The sequence below is a fragment of the Mastomys coucha genome, unplaced genomic scaffold (assembly GCF_008632895.1).
Source record: "Mastomys coucha isolate ucsf_1 unplaced genomic scaffold, UCSF_Mcou_1 pScaffold15, whole genome shotgun sequence".
Lineage (NCBI taxonomy): Eukaryota > Metazoa > Chordata > Mammalia > Rodentia > Muridae > Mastomys > Mastomys coucha.
The window spans coordinates 47,107,959-47,118,728 of NW_022196897.1; the positions used below are offsets into that span (position 1 = coordinate 47,107,959).

Sequence of the window (10,770 nt, forward strand, 5' to 3'; positions counted from 1 at the left end):
AAAAAAAAAAAAAAAAAAGAATTGTCAGAATGAAAAGACTTCATGAAAAGTAGCTGTAATTTTGCCCAGTATATATTATAATTGCTATCACATGCCAGAACACTCATTGTGGGGTCTTCCCTGACTCCTTCCTCCTTTTTCCTTACTCCTCTCCACTCCCAGCCCCCTCTCTCCCTCTCTTTCTCCCTCCCTCCCTTCCTCCCTCCCTTCCTCCCTCCCCATTAAGGAATGATCCTAGACTTGTCAGCCAATAGGAAAGTTCTCTCTCACTGAGCTACATGCCCTGCCCTCATTATAGGCAAGCTGCCCAAATTGCCCTTGAACTCACTCTGTAGGCAGGTAGACTCCTGAGTCGCTAGGATTACAGGCTTACATAAAGGGACATGGACCTGGCTTACATCAGTTCTTTGTTTTTCTTTGCAACAAAGTCTTGCTTTGAAGTCATGGTGCTGAACTCACTGTATAGCACAAGTTGGGCTTATGTGGCAATCCTCCTGCCTCAGGCTATGGGTGTCATTAAAAATCTACTTTTCAAAAATCTATTCTTTCTCCTTAACATAAAAAAATATTTAGTAGGAGCTGAAGAGAAGGCTCAGTGGTTCAGAGCACTGACTGCTCTTCCAGAGGTCCTGAGTTCAATTCCCAGCAACTACATGGTGGATCACAACCTTCTGTAATGGGATCCAATACCCTCTTCTGGTTGTGCCTGAAGACAGCTACAATGGACTCATATAAATAATAAATAAATAAATCTTAAAATTTTTTTTATTAAAGAGGACTAGAGTCATAGCACAGTGGTAGATTGCCTGCCCAGTATGCACAAAGTCTTAGACTCATCCCTAGAATTTAAAAGCATTTTGTTTCACTAAGAACTACTACTTCTTCACATACCCTAAAAGTATTTAGACCATTCTAACAAATACTATTATATAGTACTAAAAAATAGTCTGTTTTCTAATATAAAATATTTTATTATAAAGTATTGCTACCTCTTACATTCAGAATGTTCAACTTTTCTTTTCTTTTTTGTTTTTTGTTTTTGTTTTGTTTTGTTTTTTGTTTTTTGTTTTTTTTTTTTTTTTTTTTTTTTTTTGAGACTGGGTTTCTCTGTGTAGCCTTGGCTGTCCTGGAACTCACTCTGTAGACCAGGCTGGCCTCAAACTCAGAAATCTGCCTGCCTCTGCCTCCCAAGTGCTGGGATTAAAGGTGTGCACCACCACCGCCCCACTTCAACTTTTCTTATAACATTTATATTCTGAGTGATTTTAATAATCCTCTGAATTAATGTTTTCTTTCCCATTTATCAGTTTTTAGAAATTAAAGTCTACATAATTTTCCAAAGCACTAATAACTTAAATTTTTAATTGCTATTAAAATTTTAAAATGAAATAGTATCTTGAACTGAAGCTATTTTAGTAATAAATATTTTACCATCATATACATACTAGTACATAGGCAATGCTATGAGATAATTACTACTTAAGTTTCCATGAGCAACCAAACTACAAATGTCAACACAATGAAGAGTGTGATGAGGCCATCAGCACACATCGAGTGCGCAGAGCCAGCCAGGACTGCTCTTTGGTATTTCCAGACATCAGAAGTAGCATGTGCTGACAGAACAAACAATGCAGGTTGGAATCAGACATGTGCAGTCTCCTCAAAGAGGGTGACCACATGTAACTACAGCTTCTGTAAGACTGTCACACCCTTCCTATCAGATGTTTTTGGATTATACAGCAAGTCAATATTGAAGTTGGCTTAACCACATCAAAGCTATTATTAAAGATAGGGTTAGAAACAGATCTTGACTTTCTAGAGTCTGTTCTTCCTAGAGCGTGCTGTAAGTGGCAGTGCATACCTGCTGATGCTTTGCTTCAGCACTAAGATGAACAGTGACCCAGTGTTTCTTCCTGCTTTCTTCTCTGAGGCCTAACCCTTCGTCTCATCCAAACCTTAATACAAGATCCACAATTTGATTCATATGCTCTTTATTTATTTGAGATAGGGCCTCATGTAGTTCAAATTTGAACGATCTATGATGTAGAATGACCCTGAACATCAGAACCTCCTGTGTGCACTTCCTGAGTGCTGGCATTAGACCTGTGCTAGCTGCTTAGTTTACTTGGTGCTGGGGACCAAACCCACAGCTTCCTGTACACTAGACAAACACTTTACTGAACTACATCCCAAGCCTATAATATGCTATTTTAAAGGTTTCCTCTCTATATTTATGGTCATGTGTTACATAATGATGTTTCCCAACAGGCTCCATATGTCACAGTGGTCTCATAAGATTACATTGCCTACAAGTTCAATAAATAATGTTTGCACAACAATAAAGCTGCCTCACAATGTATTTCTCAGAACTTATCCCTACTGTGAGACCACATGACTGCACTGATCACAGTTCCTCACTGCAATGTAGAAGCCAATGGTGCTGAGGCATTTACTTATGTGGCATTACAATGCAAAAAACCAAATGTAAAGAACAGTAAAATTTTCTAAAATATTGAAGATGTCAAGTAATAAAACTGTGATAGACTTCTAATTGTTCTTTTGAGTGTGAAATAGATAAGATGTTAATACTGTTACTAAGTGGAAACCACTTAATTGATTCTAAAAAAACAATTCAAGCTGTCAATGAAAAGCAAACAGAAGGTGTGTTATAGAGTTACAGTTATAGGTCACAGTTACAGAGGCAAATAACAGCAAATGATAATGTTCTAAAATTCTGTGTCTTACCAACCACATTAAAGTATCAATTTACTAAAAGCTTTAAAATTATTTAAAGGGGTTGGAGAGACAGCTCAGGTTAAGAGTACAAACTGTTCTTCTAGAGGATCTGAGTTAGGGTCCAAGCACCTGTATCAGGCAGCTGTCAACAGCCACTAACTACAGTTCCTGTGCATCGACTGCCCTCTACTGGATTCCATGGCACCAGCTCACATGCATGTGCCCCAACACAGGCATATCCATACATGCTTAATTGAAAACAAGAAATTTAGGGTTAGTTAGGTTCCTCTGTGAGTAAAGGTGTCTTATACCAACCCTGGCAATGTGAGCTTAATCCCCAGGACTCACATGGTGGAGAGAATCAACTTCACAAAGTTGCTCTCTGACTTCCATACGTGCACACACAGAATAAAAATAATTTAAAAATTATCTATACCTTTATCTTAGGTAAAGCACAAACATAATGTTTTTTTTATGTTTTGTTTTGTTTTGTTTTTTGGTTTTTCGAGACAGGGTTTCTCTGTGTAGCCCTAGCTATCCTGGAACTCACTCTGTAGACCAGGCTGGCCTTGAACCCAGAAATCTGCCTGAGTCTGCCTCCCAAGTGCTGGGATTAAAGGCTCGCACCACCACTGCCCCGCCAAACATGTTAAATAGCCTGCCATGGTTTTTTTAAATAAACATACTTTTAAAAAACTTTGAGGTTAGGGTATAGCTCAGTAGTATAATGCTTGCCTAGCATGTATAATAACCTGAATTCAAACCATAGCACCATAAGAAAAAAGAATTTTAAAACCGTGAGATTTGGCATTAATACTGTATTTTTAGACTACAGCCTAGGTAGTTATGATAAATATGGAGGAAGTTTCACATACTTATTCTAAAAAGTGTATTCCGTCTTTTATGTATAAGATTTTAAAAATATAATTCTTGTGGGAAAAAAGGGGTAGTGGTACATCTGAAAAAGTGAGCAATTATTAAAATATTTAGAATAGAATTCTGGCTCTGTTTGCAACTGCACTCACATGCACACACCAACACAGACACACATGTACATACATAACTTAAACATCTTTAAAACAGTTTTCAAGTGTTGTCCTTCCTTCTTCCCTCCCTTCCCTTCTTTTCTCCCTTCCCTTCTCCTCTCTCTCCCTTCCTCCTTCCCTCCCCTCCTCCCTCCTTCCCTCCCCCCCTCCCTCCCTTCCTCACAAGGTAAGGTCATGCTCATATGTCCCTTGAACTCACCATGTAGCTTTAGACCAACTCTGTACTTCTGACTCTTCCACTTCCACCTCCAAGTACTGGCATAACAGCTAGGGCTGCAGGCATGGATACCATGGGTCCCAGTTCTGTGCTGTCCTGGGAATTGGACATGCTTGCTTCAAGTATGCTAGGCGACCACTCCACCAAAAGACCTATATGCCCAACTCCTTAAGTATAATTTCTTCCTTTTAAATTCTTGGAAAAAGTCATACTTCAATGACTTGCTATTAAAAGATGCAGCATAAAAATAGTTTAATCATTTTGTTATTAAGCCCTAGTATTTATAGATAGTAGCAATTCATTATTTAAGTAAAAGTTGACCATTCAGCTACAACCTGCTACCTCTCTTACTAGATTTGTACTGCTATAATAAAATAATACAGACTAAACAATTTATGCATAGTAGAAATTTATTCCTCACAGTTCTGGAGGCTGGGGAGTTTAAGATCTAAGTGTTTACAAAATAATATAGACTAAGAACTTTATGCATAGTAGAAACTTATTGGAGGCTGGGAGGTTTAAGATGTAGGTGTTTAGCGGTCTGGTATCTTGTAGAGGCTATCCTGTTTCCAAGAGCTTCTCTGTGCTCTCCAATAGAAAGGGCTGCTAGATCTTTGTCTTCTTTAAGTGGTACAGTAGAAGAGTCAATCAATTCCTTCAAGCCTCCTGTACCCCCTGCCCCCATGCATTTGGTTGTTTTAGGACAGGGTCCTACATTATAATTCTGGCTTGTCTCCAACTGGAAATTTTATTTCTATTTTACTTTATTTTGCCTCGGTTCCCCAGTCTGGGACTACAGGACTATCCAACCTTACGTCCAGTCCTCAAGTGTTTTATTAGGGCCATGGGAATTTTGCTCTTATGATTTAATTACTTTCCAAAGTCTTCAGTTTTTAATATGATTGTATTGGCCATTCAACACATATAGGCTGGTATGATGCCCAGGCAGGTAATGAATGGTGTGTGCCACCAAGCCTGATGCCCTAAGTTCAATCCTCAGTATCTACATGGTAGGAGAGACCCTACTTTTGCAAGTTGTTTTTTGACCTCATGTACACCCACAGTCACATAGTATCATCCATTCACACACTAATAAACAAAGAAAAACAAATTTTTGTAAAAGGTTTTCACACACAGTTTTTGCTGTAGTTAGGCTATGGTACTTCCCTAACAGCAGAGGTACAATTTATAAACAATAGTAAAAGAGAAGTTTCAGGGCTGCAAAGGTGGCTCAACTGCTAAAAGTACAGGCTGCTCATCTAGAGGACCCAGGTTCAATTCTCAGCACCCACATGGCAGCTCACAACTGTAGGGACAATTGTGGAGTTCTGGTTTCTTTGAAACACACAAAACTATTAAAAGAATATATTTTCAGTTTAATGGGGCTGCTTCAGACTGTTCACAGCAGCTGCCTCATGCTCTAGCAGGGGTGTGATTTTGCTAGCTACAGAGTTTCTGTGGTTGTGTGGTGGGAATTCTGGGGACTTTCCAGAGACATGCTAGAGCTCCGAGGGGTGGGTTGGTGGTTGGTTGTTGTGTGCAAAGAAGAAACAAAAAGAAATTAGGTATCCTGACGAAGAAGATCAAACTTGTCCCAAGGAACACGATGCCCCTTATCAGCAGGAAGTAGTCCCCTTCCCCCTCTATTTTTCTCTCTTCCATCTAGGGTTTGGGGGTTGAAAGGGTGGAAGAACCCACAAAGTAGCCAAAGTCTGGCTACATACAACAGTCTGTGACTTCTGTTCTAGCAGATCTAACTCCTTCACACAGACACACATGCAGGCAAAACACCAATGCACATGAATAAAAATAAATAAAACCAGCTGGGCGTGGTGGCGCACGCCTTTAATCTCAGCACTTGGGAGGCAGAGGCAGGTGGATTTCTGAGTTCGAGGCCAGCCTGGTCTACAGAGTGAGCTCCAGGACAGCCAGAGCTATACAGAGAAACCCTGTCTCGAAAAAACAAAATAAATAAATAAAATAAATAAATAAAACAAACCATGCTGAATTGTCAAAGAAAAAAATAACAGTCTGATGAAGTACTAAATGTATATATAGGAAATTTTTAAAAAGAGAAACTTCTACTAAAGGATTTTTTAAACTAATGGACAGGATGAACATTTTCTCAATCTCACACAACAGAATATTCTAGATTATTTTTAAATATGTCTAAGTAAAATTTATATTAAATTTCTACATGTTATTTAGTTTTAGTAGTTAAACATTGTACTATGTTATTTATTAATTTATGGTCCTTTGGTTGACCTTAGGGCAATAGTCTCCCAGTAAACAATTCCCTAGTTCCTTAAGATCCAGAGTTAAATTTTATCTTGTTAAAACCCTACCTTTACCCCCTCTTTTATGACTACATGGCCGTGCACAGAGAACAGTGCACAGAGAACAGTGGAAGGCCACATCGGATGGAGTTTCTCAGTGTGACTGCAGAGTGTGCTGCTGAAGCAGTAGCGCCAGATTACAAAGCAGAAAGTAGAGAGGAAGGAAAGAAGAGAGACACCCCAAGCCTATATTAAAATAGCTAGGATATGAAATGTAATTACTATATATACTTAATGTATCTATATACAAATGTGCATGAATGTCTTAGTTTATTTTCCTATTACCATGACAAAATACTGTAACAAACACAACTCAATAGAGAAAGGGCTCTTCTGGTCACTGTTACAGGTTACATTCCATCTGGCAGGGAAGTCCCAAGGGCAGGAGCTGGACAGAAGAGGTCTCAGGACATTCACAGTCAAGAGCACACAGCAAAGGTCAACAGACACAGGCTATTGCTCGTCCAGCTCTTTCCATTCAATCTAGGGCTTGGCCCATGAAATGCTGCTGCCCACATTTCAGCTGGGGTTTCCCATGCCAATGAACTCAATAAAGTTCTTCACAGGCCAACTGACCATGTCGTTCCCAGGTGATTCTAGGCTGTATCAAGTTGATAATTAAAGCTAATCACTGTACATACATACATACACAGTTATATAGAACTCAAGTAAAAAGGGGATGCAACCAAACTTCTCAGAGAGAGTACCCACAGAATCTCTATCAGTAGTTGCTTCTGCTTCCAGCCTCTTGAAATAGACAATGGAGGCCAAATGTGGTTCTTATTATCACAATGAAGTGTGTGTGCCATGTGTATGCATGTATGTGTATGTATGTGCTTGTCTAGACTATATTACAGGAATAGTGATTATTTAATCTGGTTTTGTGGTTCCCTCTAGAAGTTTGCAGATTTTCTGTAAAGAACCTGTGATGGTTAATCTTCATTGTTAGCTTGGTGGTCTTATGAATTACCTATGAGACAGCCAGTCTTCTGGGCATACCTAAAAGGCATTTCCAGATAGGTTTACCTGAGGTTGAGGACCCATCCTGAATCGAGCCATCATCATTATATAGGCTGGGGACCCCGACTTAAATGAAAAGGGACTGAGTAGAGCACCACTCAGCTTCTTTCTGCTTCCTGACTGCAGATGCACGGAGACCAGCCTTCTCACTCTGTCCTAACCATGTCTTCCCTTCCAGGATAAAGTTCCACAGTGAACTGTGACACAAATTATAGTCTTAGAGCTTCTACTGCTATGGCAAAACACCATGACCAAAGGAACTTGGAAAAGACTTTTCGAGTACAGTTCCTCATTACTATCCATCACTGAGAAGTCATGGTTGGAGGCTGAAAAAACTGAAGCAGAGGTCACAGAGGAACACTGCTTACTTGCTTGCTCCTCCTGCCTTCTTACCCAGGACACCAGTCCATGGATGGCACCACTAACACTGAGCTGGACCTACCTTCAATCATTGATCAAAAAAAATGTACCACAGGTTTGTCCACAGGCCTATCTGACAGGGGGCACTTTATCAGTTGAAGTTCTCTCTTCTAAAATGACTGCAGCTTCAGCCAAATTGACACAAAACCAGTCAGCCAGCACAGACCCTTCTTTCCAGAAGTTACTTTTATCAAGTATTTTGTCCCCACGACAAGAAGAGTTATGAATACAGGACCAGACAGTGAGTATTGTCTCAGGTACTCAGTTCTGATTCTGTAGGAAGAAAATAATCATACATACGTGATGCTAAATTTACAGTGTTGATTTAAGACTTCAGTACCCTGTTCTGCAATCAACACTTGTCTGGTCAATGCTGTGCAGGTTTGTGTTTGTGGATCACATCTACAGCCTGCTAGCCGTACGTGAAGGCAGTTACTCTCAATGGTGTAGATGAGCCTCATCCAATCAGCCTCCAAAGGACTGAGGCTTCTCAAGAAAGAGGGAATTCCCCCTCAAGGCTGTCAAAGACTCCTGGATCTATGTGCCAGCCTTCCTTATAAATTTCAAACTTGTCAGCCACCTACGATTGTATTAACCAACCCTTAAAGTAAATCTCCTGGTGACAGATAATGTGTGGTATACGACTGTCCATGCTTCTCAAGCGAACCTTGACTAATACAGACAATACATAAACGGGCATGACTGTTCCATTAAAGGTATTTACAGTAACAGCTGGTGAGTGAGACTTAGCCCAAGTTCTCCAAACCCTAGTTGTATCATTAATAAGAGATGGATGCTTTCACTAAACACATTTTAATTTTTTAAGATTTAAATTTTGAATTAGCTGTATATGTGTGTGTCAGTACGAGGGTTCCTGCAAATGAAGACAGTGCCCTGGAAGGCCTGAAGAGGGAATCAGAAGCTTTGCGGCTGGAGCTACAGGCATCTGTGAGACATTGGGTGTGGGTGCTGGGAACTCCACGTTCTCCTAACCACTGAGCCATCTCTCCAGCCCCACACTCTAGATTTTAAGTAGTGTAAAAGGAAACTGTGGCCCATGAATTGGAAGTCATCTTGGCTAGGACAGAGTCTGGAACAACTGTGAGTGACTGCAGTCTCTAAGAATGAGACCTTTGCTGAAGTTGCAGTGTGAGAGCAGTTTCTCAGGTTGCAAGTTGGCATCATTTTCACATGTTCTTATACTTTCAATATTACCTTTGGAGAGCAAATTTTTTTGCTGCCAAAAAAAGCAGAAGTCAATTAAAGGAATGTTTTTAGATATTCATTTATTTTGCATTTTTTCAATAAAAATTGTTGAGGAAAATTAAAAATCTATGAAACCATTAAATACAAGGGTTACAATTTTTGGCACAAAAGGAATTCTTTTTATCAAAAATGTACAGCACAGGACTTTCATGTAACATTTATTACAAATAGGGAACCTTATTCTAGAAAAGGGGACCTACCTATATGTTTATTTTTATTAGTTTTTGTTTATTTGAGTCAGAGTCTCATAGCCCAGGCTGGCTTGGAACTCTGTAGCCCAGGCTGGCCTTGAACTTGTGATCCTCCTGCCTCCGCCTCCTGAGTTCGAGTGCTGGGATTACAGGTGTGCGCTACCATGCCAGGCGCTACCTATAAATTTAAATAGTAGATTGTCAAGTTAGTTGATAACCCCAGATTCCCTTCTCTAGCCTAGGGATTAATAAGATTTTCATCTTAGAAGAAACTGGTATCCCAAAAAGGTCCTGTAAATACTTGTCTCACAGTGGAGAAACCTGTTTGTCAGAAGATTAAGATAACCTATAATTGAAAATGGTCAATTTGCAAGAAGCTAACATCACCCCATCTTCTCGTAAAGAAGGCATAGAGGAGCTCCTAAAAAGGTTCTATGGTATAACGAACAGAGCAAAACAGGCAACTTGAAATGTAATATCTGAAAGAGAATTCTAAGTAATCCAGCAGATTAAACAATAACAGCAATGCTTAAGCCCAAGAATCAGGGCTGTATGACCATGGCCAGATGGCAGACGAGTTCATGCGGCAGAGGGATGAAGCGAATAAAGGCCACTAAGACACTGTCTTTGGGAAGTAAAGAAATGGAAACTAGTGAAACCATGTTTGCAAGAGGTCAACAGAGACACTTGGATTCAGAAAGGAGTTCTGAATTTCTTTCAGTTGTAAGGACAGATCATCAAAGGGCTAAGTGAGAGACTGCTGCAAACCAAGGGACTGGGTCTAACTTGTTTAGAGGAAGTCTGATTTCAGATGCTTGCTATCAAACCCTTTGCTCTGATTATTGTTTTGGAAAATATAGTCACTATTTTACCTACTTATATCCATAATTCGTAGTAAAGCATATAGTTTGTCTACTATAGCTCAGGAAAATGGTACAGTCAATCCTCTTAACACAAAATAAACTTGGAAAGATGTTCAAGGGATCTACACAGTTAAGTTCCAGAAAGGCCAAGTGGTGGCTTAGACACATCACATAACTGTTAACAATTATGGAATGCTTGCTATGTTCTAAGAACTGACAGATCACCTCATTTAATCCTTTCAACACCACCATGAAGTTTAGGCAGCATTGTGGATTAGGCCTTAATCCACAGGAAGAAGCCTGGGTTAAGAAATCCTTAGCAACTTTAAAGAATTGCTGAAGACAAAGGTAATCAGACGAAGTGCTGCGATTTGAACTCATGGATTCTGATTCTTAAGGGTGCTATACGGCTAAACAGAATAGAACAATTATTTCTCTTAAAAGCACAAATTAAATCTCAAAAGTAATCTGTACTTAATTTTATCCTTTACCAGACACTTTGCCTACACTGATGACACCTGTGTCAACTTTAACAAAATTACAAAACAAACAAAAAACCCCAAACCCTTAAGTTTGTACTAAAATTTATTATAGCGATGAGTGTCGATAAATGAGACAAAGATGATTACAGACTGCTACTCCACTTTGATCAGATGAAAAGACAAACCCATATAT

General features: G+C 39.5%; 1 protein-coding gene across 1 annotated transcript in view; it reads right to left on the reverse strand.

Moving 5' to 3' along the window:
* The window catches only part of Baz2b (bromodomain adjacent to zinc finger domain 2B), a 308,453-nt gene that overhangs the window by 296,690 nt on the left and 993 nt on the right, over positions 1-10,770 (reverse strand). The gene's annotated exons all lie outside the window — the stretch shown is intronic.